This window comes from Solanum pennellii, chromosome 3 (genome assembly GCF_001406875.1).
Source record: "Solanum pennellii chromosome 3, SPENNV200".
In the NCBI taxonomy this organism is placed as follows: domain Eukaryota; kingdom Viridiplantae; phylum Streptophyta; class Magnoliopsida; order Solanales; family Solanaceae; genus Solanum; species Solanum pennellii.
In genome coordinates, this window is record NC_028639.1 from 31,039,984 (window position 1) to 31,055,421 (window position 15,438).

The following is a 15,438-nucleotide window of genomic DNA, read 5'->3' on the forward strand; positions in this document are numbered from 1 at the left end:
TTCCAAAGTTGAACACCCCATGTGCAAGCTTTTGGAGAAGGAGGTGAAATTCGTCTTTGATGACGCCTGCCTAAAAGCCTAAAAGAGAAGCTGATCTCAACACCTATAATCATTGGTCCAAACTAGGCAGAACCAGTTGAAGTGATGTGTGATGCCAGTGGAACTTGATTAGGTGTTTTATTTGGTCCAAAGCGCAACAATATGTTCTATCAAATTTACTATGCTAGTAAAGTCCCTAAATTGAGCACATCAAAATTACACAATCACTGAACATGAACCATTGGGTGTAGTGTATGCATTTGAGAAATTAAGAGCATATTTGCTGGGCACCAAAGTAATAGTTTATACAGATCATGCTGCGCTAAGATGTATCATGGCCAAGAAGGATGCCAAACCATGGTTAGTCAGATGGGTGTTACTACATTAAGAATTTGATATTGAAGAAAAATATAGAAGAGGTTGTGAAAATCAGGTAGCGGATCACCATTCAAAATTGGAAGACACAAAGAGAGAACACAGTGAGTCTGAAATAAATGATGCATTTCCTGATCAACATGTATTGGCTGCTAATCTTGATATCATCCATGGTTTTCTGATTTTGATAATTTCTTAAATAGTGATTTGATACCCGATTGGCTGACTTATCGTTAAAAGAAAAAGTTCTTACATGATGTGGGTATATATTTTTGGGATGAGACTTATTTGTACAGAGTATGTGTTGATAACATCATCAGCAGATGTGTTCCTGAAGGTGAAATGTTATCTATTCTAGAAGCCTGTCATTCCTCTCCAATAAGGGGCATCATGGTGGAGCTCGTACAGATCATAAGATATTTCAATGTGGGTATTACTTGCAAACTATTCACCAGGATGCAACTTAGTTGGTACGAAGTTGTGATGTATTCCAAATGCAAGGAGCCATATCAAGGCGTCATGACTTACCCAAGTCACCCATTTTGGAGGTAGAGACTTTTGATGGGTGGGGAGTTGATTTTATGGTCCCCTTTGTGAGTTCATATGGATAGAAGTATATTCTGGTAGCAGTGGACTATGTACCTTACTGGGTGGAAGCTGTAGCATTACCTGAGAATAATGGCAAGAGTGTTGCAGCATTTCTAAAGAAGAACATTTTTGCCAGATTTGGTACACCTAGTCGTTCTCAATTTTGCAACAAAGTATTAAGCGCTCTTTTAACCAAGTATGGGATTAAACATCATAAGGTAGCTACACCATATCACCTGCAAACCAGCGTCCAAGTGGAAGTGTATAACAAAGAAATCAAGACAATTTTGGCCAAGTCAGTAAATGCTAATCGGACACACTGGGCAAGAAATCTAGATGATGCACTGTGGGCGTACCAGAAACCTTTCAAAACACCCATTGGTATGTATCCTTATCAACTGGTGTTTGGAAAAGCATGTCACTTGCCTATTGAACTGGAACATAGAGCACTCTGGGCATTGAAGAAGATGAATCTCGACTGGAATGAAACAACTTATTTAAGGATAGATCTGATAAATGAGATGGATGAGTTTTATCTGAGATCATATGAGAGATCAACATTTTATAAGGAGAGAATGAAGCGATACCATGAAAAGTACATTGAGAAACAAAGTCATTCTTGGGTGTAATACTCCGAACGTATAAAGCCTAATCCAGAGCATAACATGAGGGTATAATAGTTATAACATTGTTTTAATTCAATTATAATGTATATAAGTCATTTAGAAAGTTCTAGAATCAAAACGTCAAGGAACGTCCATGACATCCAAAAACTAGTTCAAGAGGTGCTGGTGTGCCTTAGCCTATTTAACTAAGTTTTAAGAGTTAGAAAACGATGAAATTTGGTGGTGAGGGTATAACACGTATTAGAATTAGTTTATAGTGGAAAAGTCCGGGTACGAATTTCCAAGGACCAACCAACGGCCCTTGAGGAGGACCCTTGCAATTTGGCAAAAAGTTGCCATGAGGTAGTGTCCAATGATGGATTCCAGGCAACGTGGCATTGGTGAATCGACGGGGCATTTATGTTTCCGTATTTGAAGAATTATCCAATATCATGATAATTCGTTTTGGACAAATCTCTAACCAAAACAATAGACGTGCATCATGGAGGCCACACTGCCCGTCGACTGACCAACGACCCGTCAGTCGGAGTCTCGTAGGTAGGTCTGTGGTTGACTTTTTTTTAGCTTATTTCATTTGGTTAATCAAGGTGTTAGTTATGGGTTAAGGTAGGCCTAATTATGTTAGTTAATAACTCCTATAAAGACCCAAAACCTAATTAGACTAAGCCCAACTCTTATAATTCCCAAAACCCAATTGCTATTTCTTTGGTAAGTCATGACGCCTATGCTAGTAAAGTCCCTAAATTGAGCACATCAAAATTACACAATCACTGAACATGAACCATTGGGTGTAGTGTATGCATTTGAGAAATTAAGAGCGTATTTGCTGGGCACCAAAGTAATAGTTTATACAGATCATGTTGCGCTAAGATGTCTCATGGCCAAGAAGGATGCCAAACCATGGTTAGTCAGATGGGTGTTACTACATTAAGAATTTGATATTGAAGAAAAATATAGAAGAGGTTGTGAAAATCAGGTAGCGGATCACCATTCAAAATTGGAAGACACAAAGAGAGAACACAGTGAGTCTGAAATAAATGATGCATTTCCTGATCAACATGTATTGGCTGCTAATCTTGATATCATCCATGGTTTTCTGATTTTGATAATTTCTTAAATAGTGATTTGATACCCGATTGGCTGACTTATCGTTAAAAGAAAAAGTTCTTACATGATGTGGGTATATATTTTTGGGATGAGACTTATTTGTACAGAGTATGTGTTGATAACATCATCAGCAGATGTGTTCCTGAAGGTGAAATGTTATCTATTCTAGAAGCCTGTCATTCCTCTCCAATAAGGGGCATCATGGTGGAGCTCGTACAGATCATAAGATATTTCAATGTGGGTATTACTTGCAAACTATTCACCAGGATGCAACTTAGTTGGTACGAAGTTGTGATGTATTCCAAATGCAAGGAGCCATATCAAGGCGTCATGACTTACCCAAGTCACCCATTTTGGAGGTAGAGACTTTTGATGGGTGGGGAGTTGATTTTATGGTCCCCTTTGTGAGTTCATATGGATAGAAGTATATTCTGGTAGCAGTGGACTATGTACCTTACTGGGTGGAAGCTGTAAGCATTACCTGAGAATAATGGCAAGAGTGTTGCAGCATTTCTAAAGAAGAACATTTTTGCCAGATTTGGTACACCTAGTCGTTCTCAATTTTGCAACAAAGTATTAAGCGCTCTTCNGGTTAGTCAGATGGGTGTTACTACATTAAGAATTTGATATTGAAGAAAAATATAGAAGAGGTTGTGAAAATCAGGTAGCGGATCACCATTCAAAATTGGAAGACACAAAGAGAGAACACAGTGAGTCTGAAATAAATGATGCATTTCCTGATCAACATGTATTGGCTGCTAATCTTGATATCATCCATGGTTTTCTGATTTTGATAATTTCTTAAATAGTGATTTGATACCCGATTGGCTGACTTATCGTTAAAAGAAAAAGTTCTTACATGATGTGGGTATATATTTTTGGGATGAGACTTATTTGTACAGAGTATGTGTTGATAACATCATCAGCAGATGTGTTCCTGAAGGTGAAATGTTATCTATTCTAGAAGCCTGTTATTCCTCTCCAATAAGGGGCATCATGGTGGAGCTCGTACAGATCATAAGATATTTCAATGTGGGTATTACTTGCAAACTATTCACCAGGATGCAACTTAGTTGGTACGAAGTTGTGATGTATTCCAAATGCAAGGAGCCATATCAAGGCGTCATGACTTACCCAAGTCACCCATTTTGGAGGTAGAGACTTTTGATGGGTGGGGAGTTGATTTTATGGTCCCCTTTGTGAGTTCATATGGATAGAAGTATATTCTGGTAGCAGTGGACTATGTACCTTACTGGGTGGAAGCTGTAAGCATTACCTGAGAATAATGGCAAGAGTGTTGCAGCATTTCTAAAGAAGAACATTTTTGCCAGATTTGGTACACCTAGTCGTTCTCAATTTTGCAACAAAGTATTAAGCGCTCTTTTAACCAAGTATGGGATTAAACATCATAAGGTAGCTACACCATATCACCTGCAAACCAGCGTCCAAGTGGAAGTGTATAACAAAGAAATCAAGACAATTTTGGCCAAGTCAGTAAATGCTAATCGGACACACTGGGCAAGAAATCTAGATGATGCACTGTGGGCGTACCAGAAACCTTTCAAAACACCCATTGGTATGTATCCTTATCAACTGGTGTTTGGAAAAGCATGTCACTTGCCTATTGAACTGGAACATAGAGCACTCTGGGCATTGAAGAAGATGAATCTCGACTGGAATGAAACAACTTATTTAAGGATAGATCTGATAAATGAGATGGATGAGTTTTATCTGAGATCATATGAGAGATCAACATTTTATAAGGAGAGAATGAAGCGATACCATGAAAAGTACATTGAGAAACAAAGTCATTCTTGGGTGTAATACTCCGAACGTATAAAGCCTAATCCAGAGCATAACATGAGGGTATAATAGTTATAACATTGTTTTAATTCAATTATAATGTATATAAGTCATTTAGAAAGTTCTAGAATCAAAACGTCAAGGAACGTCCATGACATCCAAAAACTAGTTCAAGAGGTGCTGGTGTGCCTTAGCCTATTTAACTAAGTTTTAAGAGTTAGAAAACGATGAAATTTGGTGGTGAGGGTATAACACGTATTAGAATTAGTTTATAGTGGAAAAGTCCGGGTACGAATTTCCAAGGACCAACCAACGGCCCTTGAGGAGGACCCTTCCAATTTGGCAAAAAGTTGCCATGAGGTAGTGTCCAATGATGGATTCCAGGCAACGTGGCATTGGTGAATCGACGGGGCATTTATGTTTCCGTATTTGAAGAATTATCCAATATCATGATAATTCGTTTTGGACAAATCTCTAACCAAAACAATAGACGTGCATCATGGAGGCCACACTGCCCGTCGACTGACCAACGACCCGTCAGTCGGAGTCTCGTAGGTAGGTCTGTGGTTGACTTTTTTTTAGCTTATTTCATTTGGTTAATCAAGGTGTTAGTTATGGGTTAAGGTAGGCCTAATTATGTTAGTTAATAACTCCTATAAAGACCCAAAACCTAATTAGACTAAGCCCAACTCTTATAATTCCCAAAACCCAATTGCTATTTCTTCTCTCTTTTTTCTGTCTTTCAAAGAAACTCCATAGAAGACCAAGCAAAGGAGGGATCTAGGGCTTCAAAGGATCAAGTTTTATTCATAATTCTACATCAATTTCTAAGGTATGAAATTTTTTTCACCTTTGGGATCTCTTTCCCCAAAGGGTTCCTCCATATTGATTTCACAAAATTGAGTTCCAAGCGGGTTTCCTTCCAATACGAAATTTATCTTGTGAATTGCTTTGCTTATGATTTGTTTTGGTTATTATGAGTAGATTAACATGTATTATGATTCCATTGTATTACTTCTTGATGAAATGACCTATTTTATGGTAGATGACCTTTTCCCCTTAACCCTAGGTTGTGATCTTGAATCGAATTATATTGTATCGATACAATTGTCTTGGTTAATGTGTGAATTACTATCCTATGTTGTTATACGCCAATTTATGAGTATATTGTGATATATTTTAATACAATTACGCTCGTTCTTGAGTAATTGACCTAGGTTGTGAAGTAGATCATGAATTTGACCTAAGTCTCTAACCCTAGGCTATGAACTAGTAAGGAATTGTTGTGTAGTGATTAAATTGACTTCATAATTACGTTAATTATTATTTTGTGATGATATTACACCCATTTTTGGGTTGAATTGGATGGTTGATGGTAAGACCTTGATAATGGCTTGTGAAAGAGAGTGGGGTAAGTCTTGTGATCTCAATTCTTTACTTCAATTATGATTTCTTGTGATTAAGTGATGAAGTTGTATTGAAGTATATCTTAAGTTAAGATTGATAGGGTTGGTATGATGTTGAATTGGAATATCTTGAACTATGGTTTGTGAGTTGTTGGCTAAGATGTAAATGTTATATGTATGGTGATAATTCACCATTGTGCCTTATCATGATGTTATGTAAATGTTATAACCTCACATGTATGAATTTTAATAAAAGGAAAATACTCACCCAATTCTTATTGAGGTATGATGATGATGATTATATAAGGGATAGACCCTATGACCTACATTAATCTATGATGATTAGTAAAGGCATTAAAAACATTTCCAAAGGGACTCTAGCTTAGCACCGAGTGAACTAGAGTGAGGAGTGTCCCTGCACATAGGGAAGGTCGGATCACTAATGATATCATGAGATTGGAGATAATAATTCATGTAGTATAAAAGAGGGTTCCAAGTACATCGCTTAGTTCTTGAACTATATTGCCCCCATAGGAATACTAGCTAGTGGATCCACATATATTTTATGTTCATGTTTTGGTACTACCTTGGAAAGTAGTCTGCCTTCTTTCAGTGTAGGTTCCATGACACTTGATTCTACATTAGCTCATGTGGTCTATGTCTGTTAAGGTAAGATGTTCCCAAAAGGTAAATAAAGTAATGGAATGAACTCAAACTAGGATGACCTAAGGGGTTTTTCTTAGTATAGGTAGGGGTATGGGACTCTACCTATAAATTGCACTAATTAGTCTTGAGGGAAGTCTTAGAAGAATTTTCTTATGTATGTATATGTTTATAAATGTAAATGATTTGTATATGATTGTCTTACATGTTGATGACACTATATGATATTGGTTTCACTTATGAACATGTGTTTGGTCCATATTGCTAAAGTATGATGATGTTTACTCTTAATGATATGTTATGTGAAGTTGGACATTGTTTATGGTTCTTATTAGGTTTGCTTGATTGAGTAAGTTATGGGGCTTTGCTTAGTCATTGCATCTAGTGGACTTAATGAGGGTTCATGAGTAATGATCTTGCTTTGGTTATGATGTTATGAACTCTTATTCCTGCTTGTTGATGTTATGACTTGATGATAGAGTGTCTTTATTATGTGCTCAATTATGTTGATATACATGTTTACTTGACTAGACTTAGTATTGATTGGTCTTGTGATGAACATGGTCTTGACTTAATGAATATGTACTATTGACTTGAATTGGTTCTTCAATGTGCATAAGGATTTTCAAAGTAAATTAGCATGCTTTAATGAAATTTCCCTTTTTAGCATGATTTCTATGTTGTGTGTTCATATGGTCCTATACTTAGTACAAGTGATGTGCTAACCCCATTTCTCCCTTTTCCCTAATATTTTAGTTTAAGTGGTTGAAAGGCTTGTGACAACTTTGAAGGAAGGCTTGGAATTCTTATTTTCCAAGTAGGGTAGGTCCTCACTACTTCCAGGACAATGCCATTTTATAGCTTTGGATATTGATTAGTCTTAAAGATAATATGTTCATTTCCATTGATTGAGTACTAAAGATTGTATACCCTATATGGGGATTTTATTGTATTGATGTATGGGATAATGCCCAATTCTTGTACTCGTGCTAATATGGTTATGAGATGAGACATCTGTTTTAAGAATATATTATATCTTATATATATGGGTGCAATAAAAATAGAAGACGATGTAATATTCTTATATTAAAAGTCTATGTATAATCTATACGAATATATTATGTGTATGCGAGAGGTCCATGTAAACCTCATGATCGATAGAAAAACAGTTTAAATTTCCGCATTGTTAACCTATGAATGTAATGATGTACGATAAGAGGCTAGTGTTAGTCCTCTTCGAGGATGACGATGTCGGTTACGTTTAGGGGTCCTCCTCGGATGTGACAAACTGGGTATCAGAGCATGAGGTTGAATATCTTTAGATTTTATGTCTCATTTAACCACGTCTATGTAGATTCTTATTCATAATTTTGAAGCGCCCCCCACTTATGAATAGCAAACTATGTGATGCTTAGGAAATTCTCATTTTCTTGGAAATCCAATGTCGTGCCTCTAGAGTCTACTTTATGTGTTCTTTCACCTCAACCTTGTATGGTGGTTATTGGTATGAATACTCGAAGGGAAGCCGCTCAAACACTTCATGAAGATATTGCTAATGCAGGAGTTCCTCCTCGTGGCAATCAAGAGCCTCCTCTTGATGAAGTTGCTATTGATGATCAAGCTCCAATCAATCCCCCGCCTTTGACGGATAGGTACATAAGGGAATACTTTCTTCAAATGTCCCAAGCCATTACTACACAAGCACAAGTCGTCACTGCTCAAGCATAAGCCATGACGACCCAAGCTAACCGGGAGGAAGTAACCTAGGGAAACCAACATGTTGGCACCATGGCCTCTCGCTTGAGGGATTTCAGAAGGATGAATCCCCCTACTTTATATGGGTCAAATGTGGAGGAAGACCCCCAAGAGTTCATTAATGAAACCGACAAGACTCTCTATGCTATAGGGTTGACTACTAGTGAGAAGGCCGAGTTAGCCACTTACCAACTCAAAGATATCACCCAAACTTGGTACGTCCAATGGAGAGACAATACGCCTTTAAGGGATGGACTGGTGACATGGGAAATTTTCAAGAAGGCTTTCCTTGATAGGTTCTTTCCTCAGGAGAAAAGGGAAGCCAAAGTGAAAGAATTCATCAACCTCAGTCAAGGAGGTATGAGTATATTTGACTACTCTTTGAAATTTACTCAATTGTCAAAGTATGTTTCTTCTTTCATTTCCGACCCCAGGGATGAAATGGGTCGCTTTGTGACAGGGGTTTTGGATGACTTGAGGGAAGAATGTCATTTGGCTATGCTACATGATAATATGAACATTTATCGTCCATGGTTCATGCTTAACAAGTGGAAGAGACAAGGGTTAAGAGGAAGAGTAAGGATGCAAAAAAGGCAAGGTCTTATGATGGTGGTTCTTTAAATGGTAAGCTTGATATCCAAGACAATCCTAGGTTCAAGAAGAAGCTTTCTAATAAAGTTCCTACCAAGTTTCCCAAGACTCATGATGATAGGGTTTCTAACCCTAAGTCTCAAAAGGGAAGAGGTACTAGCTCACCAAGCAAGAAGCCAACTTATGGAAAGTGTGGAAAGAAGCATTATGGTGATTGCCTTGTTGGGACGGACAATTGCTTTGGGTGTGGAAAGAGTGGCCAAATGTTAGGGATTGACCAAATTTAAAGGAGCAAGAAAAAGTTAGTGGCAAGCCCAAAGATGAATCGCTTTTATATACTTCGCTCTAGAGGTGAACAAGAGATTTCTCCCGATGTGGTGACGGGTATGTTACAAGTCTTCTCATTGATGTATTTGTTTTACTTAATCCGGGAGCTACATTATCTTTTGTTACTCCCTTTATAGCTAAGAATTTTAATAGTTTGCCCAACAAAATAAATGAACCTTTCATGGTAACTACCCCGATAGGTGAGTTGGTTTTGCAAAGAGGGTGTATAGAAATTGCCCTATAATGTTGACCAATAGAGTTACTCATGTTAATTAGTCGAACTTGATATTTTCGATTTTGATGTCATTTTGGGGATGGATTGGTTGAATGATTGTTTTGCTTTCGTTGATTATAGAATTAGAATTATCAAGTTCAATTTTCCAAATGTACCAATTTTAGAGTGGAAGGGGGAAATTCTATTCCTAGAGGTCGTATTATGTCGTCTTAAACCTTGTAAAATGATCTCAAAACGGTGTCTATACCACATTGTAAGAGTAAAAGATTTAGACTCCGAAAATCCTCCCATTGAGTTAGTCCCCAAGTAAGGGAATTTCTGAAGGTCTTTCCTAATGATTTTCTTGGAATCCCTCCCGAACGGGAAATTGATTTTCATATTGACTTGCTACCGGATACCAATCCCATTTCAATTCCTCCTTATCGGATCGCTCCGCCGAATTGAAAGAGTTGAAGACTCAACTCAAGGACTTACTAGACAAAGGATTCAATAGACCTAGTATTTCTCCATGGGGTGCTACAATTTTGATTGTTAAGAAGAAGGATGGGTCCCTTAAAATGTGCTTTGATTATCGCCAACTCAATAAAGTCACTATTAAGAACAACTATCCTCTACCTCGGATTGACGACTTGTTTGATTAACTCAAAGGGGCAAAGCTACTTTTCTAAGATTGACTTGAGATCGGGGTATCACCAACTTAGGGTGGGAGCTGAGGATATACCAAAAGCGGAATTCCGAACTAGATATGGTCATTATCAGTTCTTAGTAATGTCCTTTGGTCTCACTAACTTCCGGTGGCGTTTATGGGTCTCATGAATAGAGTGTTTCGAAGTTACTTAAATTCATTTGACATTAATTTCATTGACCACATCTTAGTATATTCGAAAATGAGGGTGAACATATGGACCATTTGAGGGTGATGTTACAAGTGCTTAAGGAGAACCAACTATTTGCCAAGTATAGCAAATGTGAGTTTTTGTTGAGGTCGGTGGCGTTTCTCGGGTATATCTCTATAGTAAGGGAGTTGAGGTTGATCCTAGGAAAACTGAGGCAGTGAAATATTGGCCTAGGACATTGACTCCAACTGACATTAGGAGTTTCTTGGGTCTAGCGGGTTATTATAGGAGGTTTGTGGATGGTTTTGCATCCATTGCATCTCCTTTAACTACTTTGACCCAAAAGAGTATGAAATTTCAGCGGTCAGAGGCATATGAAAGAAGCTTCCAAATATTGAAAGATAGGCTTACTTTTGCTCCGGTGTTGACTTTATTGAAGGGTACTAAGGGATTTGTTATGTATTGTGATGCATCCCGAGTGGGCTTGGGGGGTGCTTATGCAACATAGGAAAGTAGTATTCTATGCCTCTAGACAACTTAAGGTGCATGAGAAGAATTATCCAACTCATGATCATGAGTTAGTGTCCGTGGTATTTTCCTTGAAAATATGGAGGCATTATTTGTATAGTGTTCATGTTGATGTGTATACCAACCACAAGAGTCTTCAATATGTGTTTACTCAAAAGGAGTTGAATCTCCGACAAAGAAGGTGGTTGGAATTGTTGAAAGATTACGACATGAGTGTTCTCTACCATCCCGGCAAGGCCAATGTGGTTGCGTATGCTCTAAGTCGTATGACCATGGGTAGTGTGCCTTATGTAAAGAATCCAAGAAGACCTACTGAAAGATGTTCATAGGCTGGCTTGTTTGGGTGTTATATTGGAAGATTCTACGAATGGAGGTTTTATGGTCCATCATAACTCCAAGTCTTCTTTGGTGGTTGAGATGAAGTTCAAGCAACACCTTGATCGACCATTGATGGATTTGAAGGATTCGGTTATTGGTAAGCTTAATGAGTCTTCTCCTTTGGGGGATGGTGTCTTGTGGTATCAAGGAAGGTTATGTGTTCCCAATGTAGATGGCGGAACCAAATTCTTGAGGAAGATCATGCATACCATTACTCCATTCATCTGGGTTCTACAAAGATGTACCATGACCTTAGAGAGGTGTTTTGGGGGGAAGGCTGAAAGAAGGACATAGCGGAATTTGTTACAAAGTGTCCAAATTGCCAACAAGTGAAAGCCGAACACCAAAAGTCGGGTGGTTTGCTTCAAGAAATCTAGTTCCTACTTGGAAGTGGGAAGACATTAATATGGATTTTGTGGTAGGTTTGCCTCGGACACTAAAGCAATATGACTCCATATGGGTGGTTGTGGATAGGTTGACCAAATCCACTCATTTTATTCTCGTCAAGTATACTTACTCGGCGGAGGATTATGCAAGGATCTTAATAAATGAGATTGTGCGTCCTCATGGTATTCCGTTATCCATCATATCAGATAGAGGTGCACAATTCACATCTAGATTTTGGAGATAATTCCAAAAAAGGTTGGGTACCAAGGTGAAGTTAAGCACCACTTTTCATCCTCAGACGGATGGTCAAGCGGAGCATACTATTCAAACCCTTGAGAATATGCTTAGAGCTTGTATAATTGATTTCAAGGGAAATTCGGATAAACACATGCCTTTGGTTGAGTTTTCTTACAACAATAGTTACCATTCATCTATATCTATGGCTCCTTATGAAGTCTTTTATGGTAGGAGATGTAGATCTCCAATTGGATGGTTTGAAGTGGGCGAGTCTTCACTTTTGGTTCCCGAATTGATTTATAAGACTTTGGAGAAAATTCATATCATAAGGAACCGCTTGAAAACATCCTATAACAGGCAAAAGTCTTATGCCGACCATAGGAAAAGAGACTTAGATTTTGAAGAAGGTGACAAGGTGTATCTAAAAATATCACCTATGAAAGGGGTGGTGAGATTTAGGAAGAAAGGGAAGTTGATTCTTCATTATGTGGGTGCCTATGGAATTTTGCAAAAGGTTGGCAAGGTTGCATATGAGTTGAAATTGCCTAGTGAATTGGCTTCGGTTCATTCGGTGTTCTATGTTTCCATGCTTAAGAAGTGTATCGGTGGTCCCGAGTCCATTCTTCCTATTGAAGGCTTAGGTGTTCAATATAACCTCTCCTATGAGGAGCATCTGGTTGAGATCCTTGATAGACAAGTATATAAGTAAACAAAGAGGTGGCTTTCGTAAAGGTGTTATGGAAGAACCACCTAGTTGAGGGTGAAACATGGGAGGCCGAGGCCACATGAAGTCCCGTTACCCTCATCTATTTGATAAATAAGGTTAGTTGTTCCTATTTGTAGTGAAAATAATGAGTTTATTTGAAATTGCCTTTATTTTTTGGTGAAGTTGTGCAATGCGGTGCATGTTAAAGTAAGCTACATCGAATTTCATGCCTAAAAATGAAAACGTTATTTTTTACTTGTTTTGAGTTTATGTTTTGCATTATGGTGTATTATGCCTTCATGAATTGTATTGAGCATGTTGATATGTGTTGAAGAAAGCTTTGACCTAATGAATAAGCATGTAATGAATGTTGAACTCTTATGATTTGAGAATGATGTTTTTAGTTTCATTGTGTAAAAATGTCATGTGCTATAATGAATTTGATTGTGACTCATGTTTTAATATGTTGTTGGTGGTTGGGATGCTAGTCTTGAGTCTATTCCTTCCTTTTAAAGAATTTTAGTGTCACTCGGGGACAAATGTTCCTAAGGGGGGATAATATAATACTCCGAAAGTCTAAAGGATAATGTAGAGCCTAACATGAGGTTCAAAGAGTTGTAACACTATTTTTAAGTCAATTATAATGTATATAAGTCATTTAGGAAGTTCTAGAATCAAAACGTCAAGGAACGTCCATGGCATCCGGAAACTAGTTCAAGAGGTGCTAGTGTGCTTAGCCTGTTTGACTAAGTTTTAAAAGTCAAAAATCATGAATTTGGTTGTGAGTTTCTAATACGTATTAGAGTTAGTTTATAGTCAAAACATCCAGGTACGACTCCCCAAGGACCAACCAAGGGCCCTTGAGGACGACCCTTGCAATTTGGCAAAAAGTTGTCATAAGGGAGTGTCCAACGGCATATTGCAGGAAACATGGCGTTGGTGAATCGACAGGGCATTGATACCTCCGTTGATGAAGATTTAGATATTTTCATGATACGTCATTTTGGACAAATCTCTGACCAAAACCACGGACGTGCAGCATGTAGGCCACGCTGCCCGTCGGCTGACCTACAGCCCGTCAGTCGGGGTCTCGTAGGTTTGGTCTGTGGTTGATGTTTCGTTTTACTTATTTCATTTAGTTAATCAAGGGGTTATATAATTAGTTAGGGGTTAAGGGAGGCCTAATTAAGTTAGTTAATAACTCCTATAAAGACCCCAAACATAATTAGACTAAAACTAACTCTTATAATTCCTAAAACCCAATTGTTCTTCCTTCTCTCTTCTTCCTTTCTCCCAAAAAAATTCCATACAATACCAAGCAAAGGAGGGTTCTAAAGATGCAAAGTATCAAGTTTTATTCATCATTCTCCATCAATTATTAAGGTATGGTATTCCTTTCATCTTTGGTATCTTTTTCCACAAAGGGTTACTCCCAATTGATTTCAACATGTTGAGTTCCAAGAGGGTTTCCTTCCAATACGAAATTTATCTTGTGAATTGATTTATTTATGATTTATTTTGGTTATTATAAGTAGATTAACATGTATTATTGTTCAATTGTATTACTTTCTGATGAAATGACCTAGTTTGTGGAAAATGACCTTTTCCTCTTAACGATAGGTTGTGATCTTGAATTGAATTGTATAGTATTGATACAATTGGCTTGGTTAATGTGTCAATTACTATCCTATGTTATTATGTCAATTTATGTGTAGATTGTGATATGTGGTAATCCAATTATGCTAGTTCTTGAGTAATTGACCTAGGTTGTAAAGTAGATCATGAATTTAACCTAAGTTTGTAACCCTAAGCTATGAACTAGTGATGAATTGTTATGTAGTTATTCAATAGACTTCATTATTATGTTGATTACTATTGTATAATGATATTACAACCATTTTTGGGTGGAATTGGATGGTTGATGGTAAGACCTTCATGATGGCTTATGAAGAAGATTGGGGTAGGTCTTGTGATCTCAATTATTTACTTCAATTATAATTACTTGTGATGAAGTTATGAAGTTGTATTGAAGTAACCTTATGTTAAGATTGATAGGGTTGGAATGACTGTGAATTGGAATGTCTTGAATTATGGTTTATGAGTTGTTGTCTAAGATGTAAATGTTATAAGGATGGTGATAACTTACCAATGTGTCTTATCATGATGTAATTATGTAAATGTTCTAACCTCACATATATGAATTGTAATGAAAGGATAATACTCATGCAATTCTTACTGAGCTATGATGATGATGATTATATAAGGGATAGACCCTATGACCTACATTAATCTATGATGATTAATAAAGGCATTAAAGACATTTCAAAAGGGACTCTAGCTTAGCACCGAGTGAACTAGAGTGAGGAGTGTCCCTGCACACATAGGGAAGGTAGGATCACTAACGATATCATGAGATTGGAGATTATAATTCATGTAGTATAAAAGAGGGTTCCAAGTACATCGCTTAGTTCTTGAACAATATTGCCACCATAGGAATACTAGCTAGTGGATCCACATATATTTTATGTTCATGTTTTGGTACTACCTTGGCAAGTAGTCTGCCTTCTTTCGGTGTAGGATTCCATGACACCGGATTCCACATTAGCTCATGTGGTCTATGTCGGTTAAGGAAAGATGTTCCAAAAAGGAAAAATAAAGTAACGAAATGAACTCTATCTAGGATGATCTAAGGTGTTTAGCTTAGTCTAGGTAGGGGTATGGGACTCTACCTATACATTGCACTAGTTAGCCTTGAGGGAAGTCTTAGAAGGATGTTCTTATGTATATATATGCTTATAAATGTAAATGATATGTATATGATGATCTTACATATTGATGACACTTTATGATA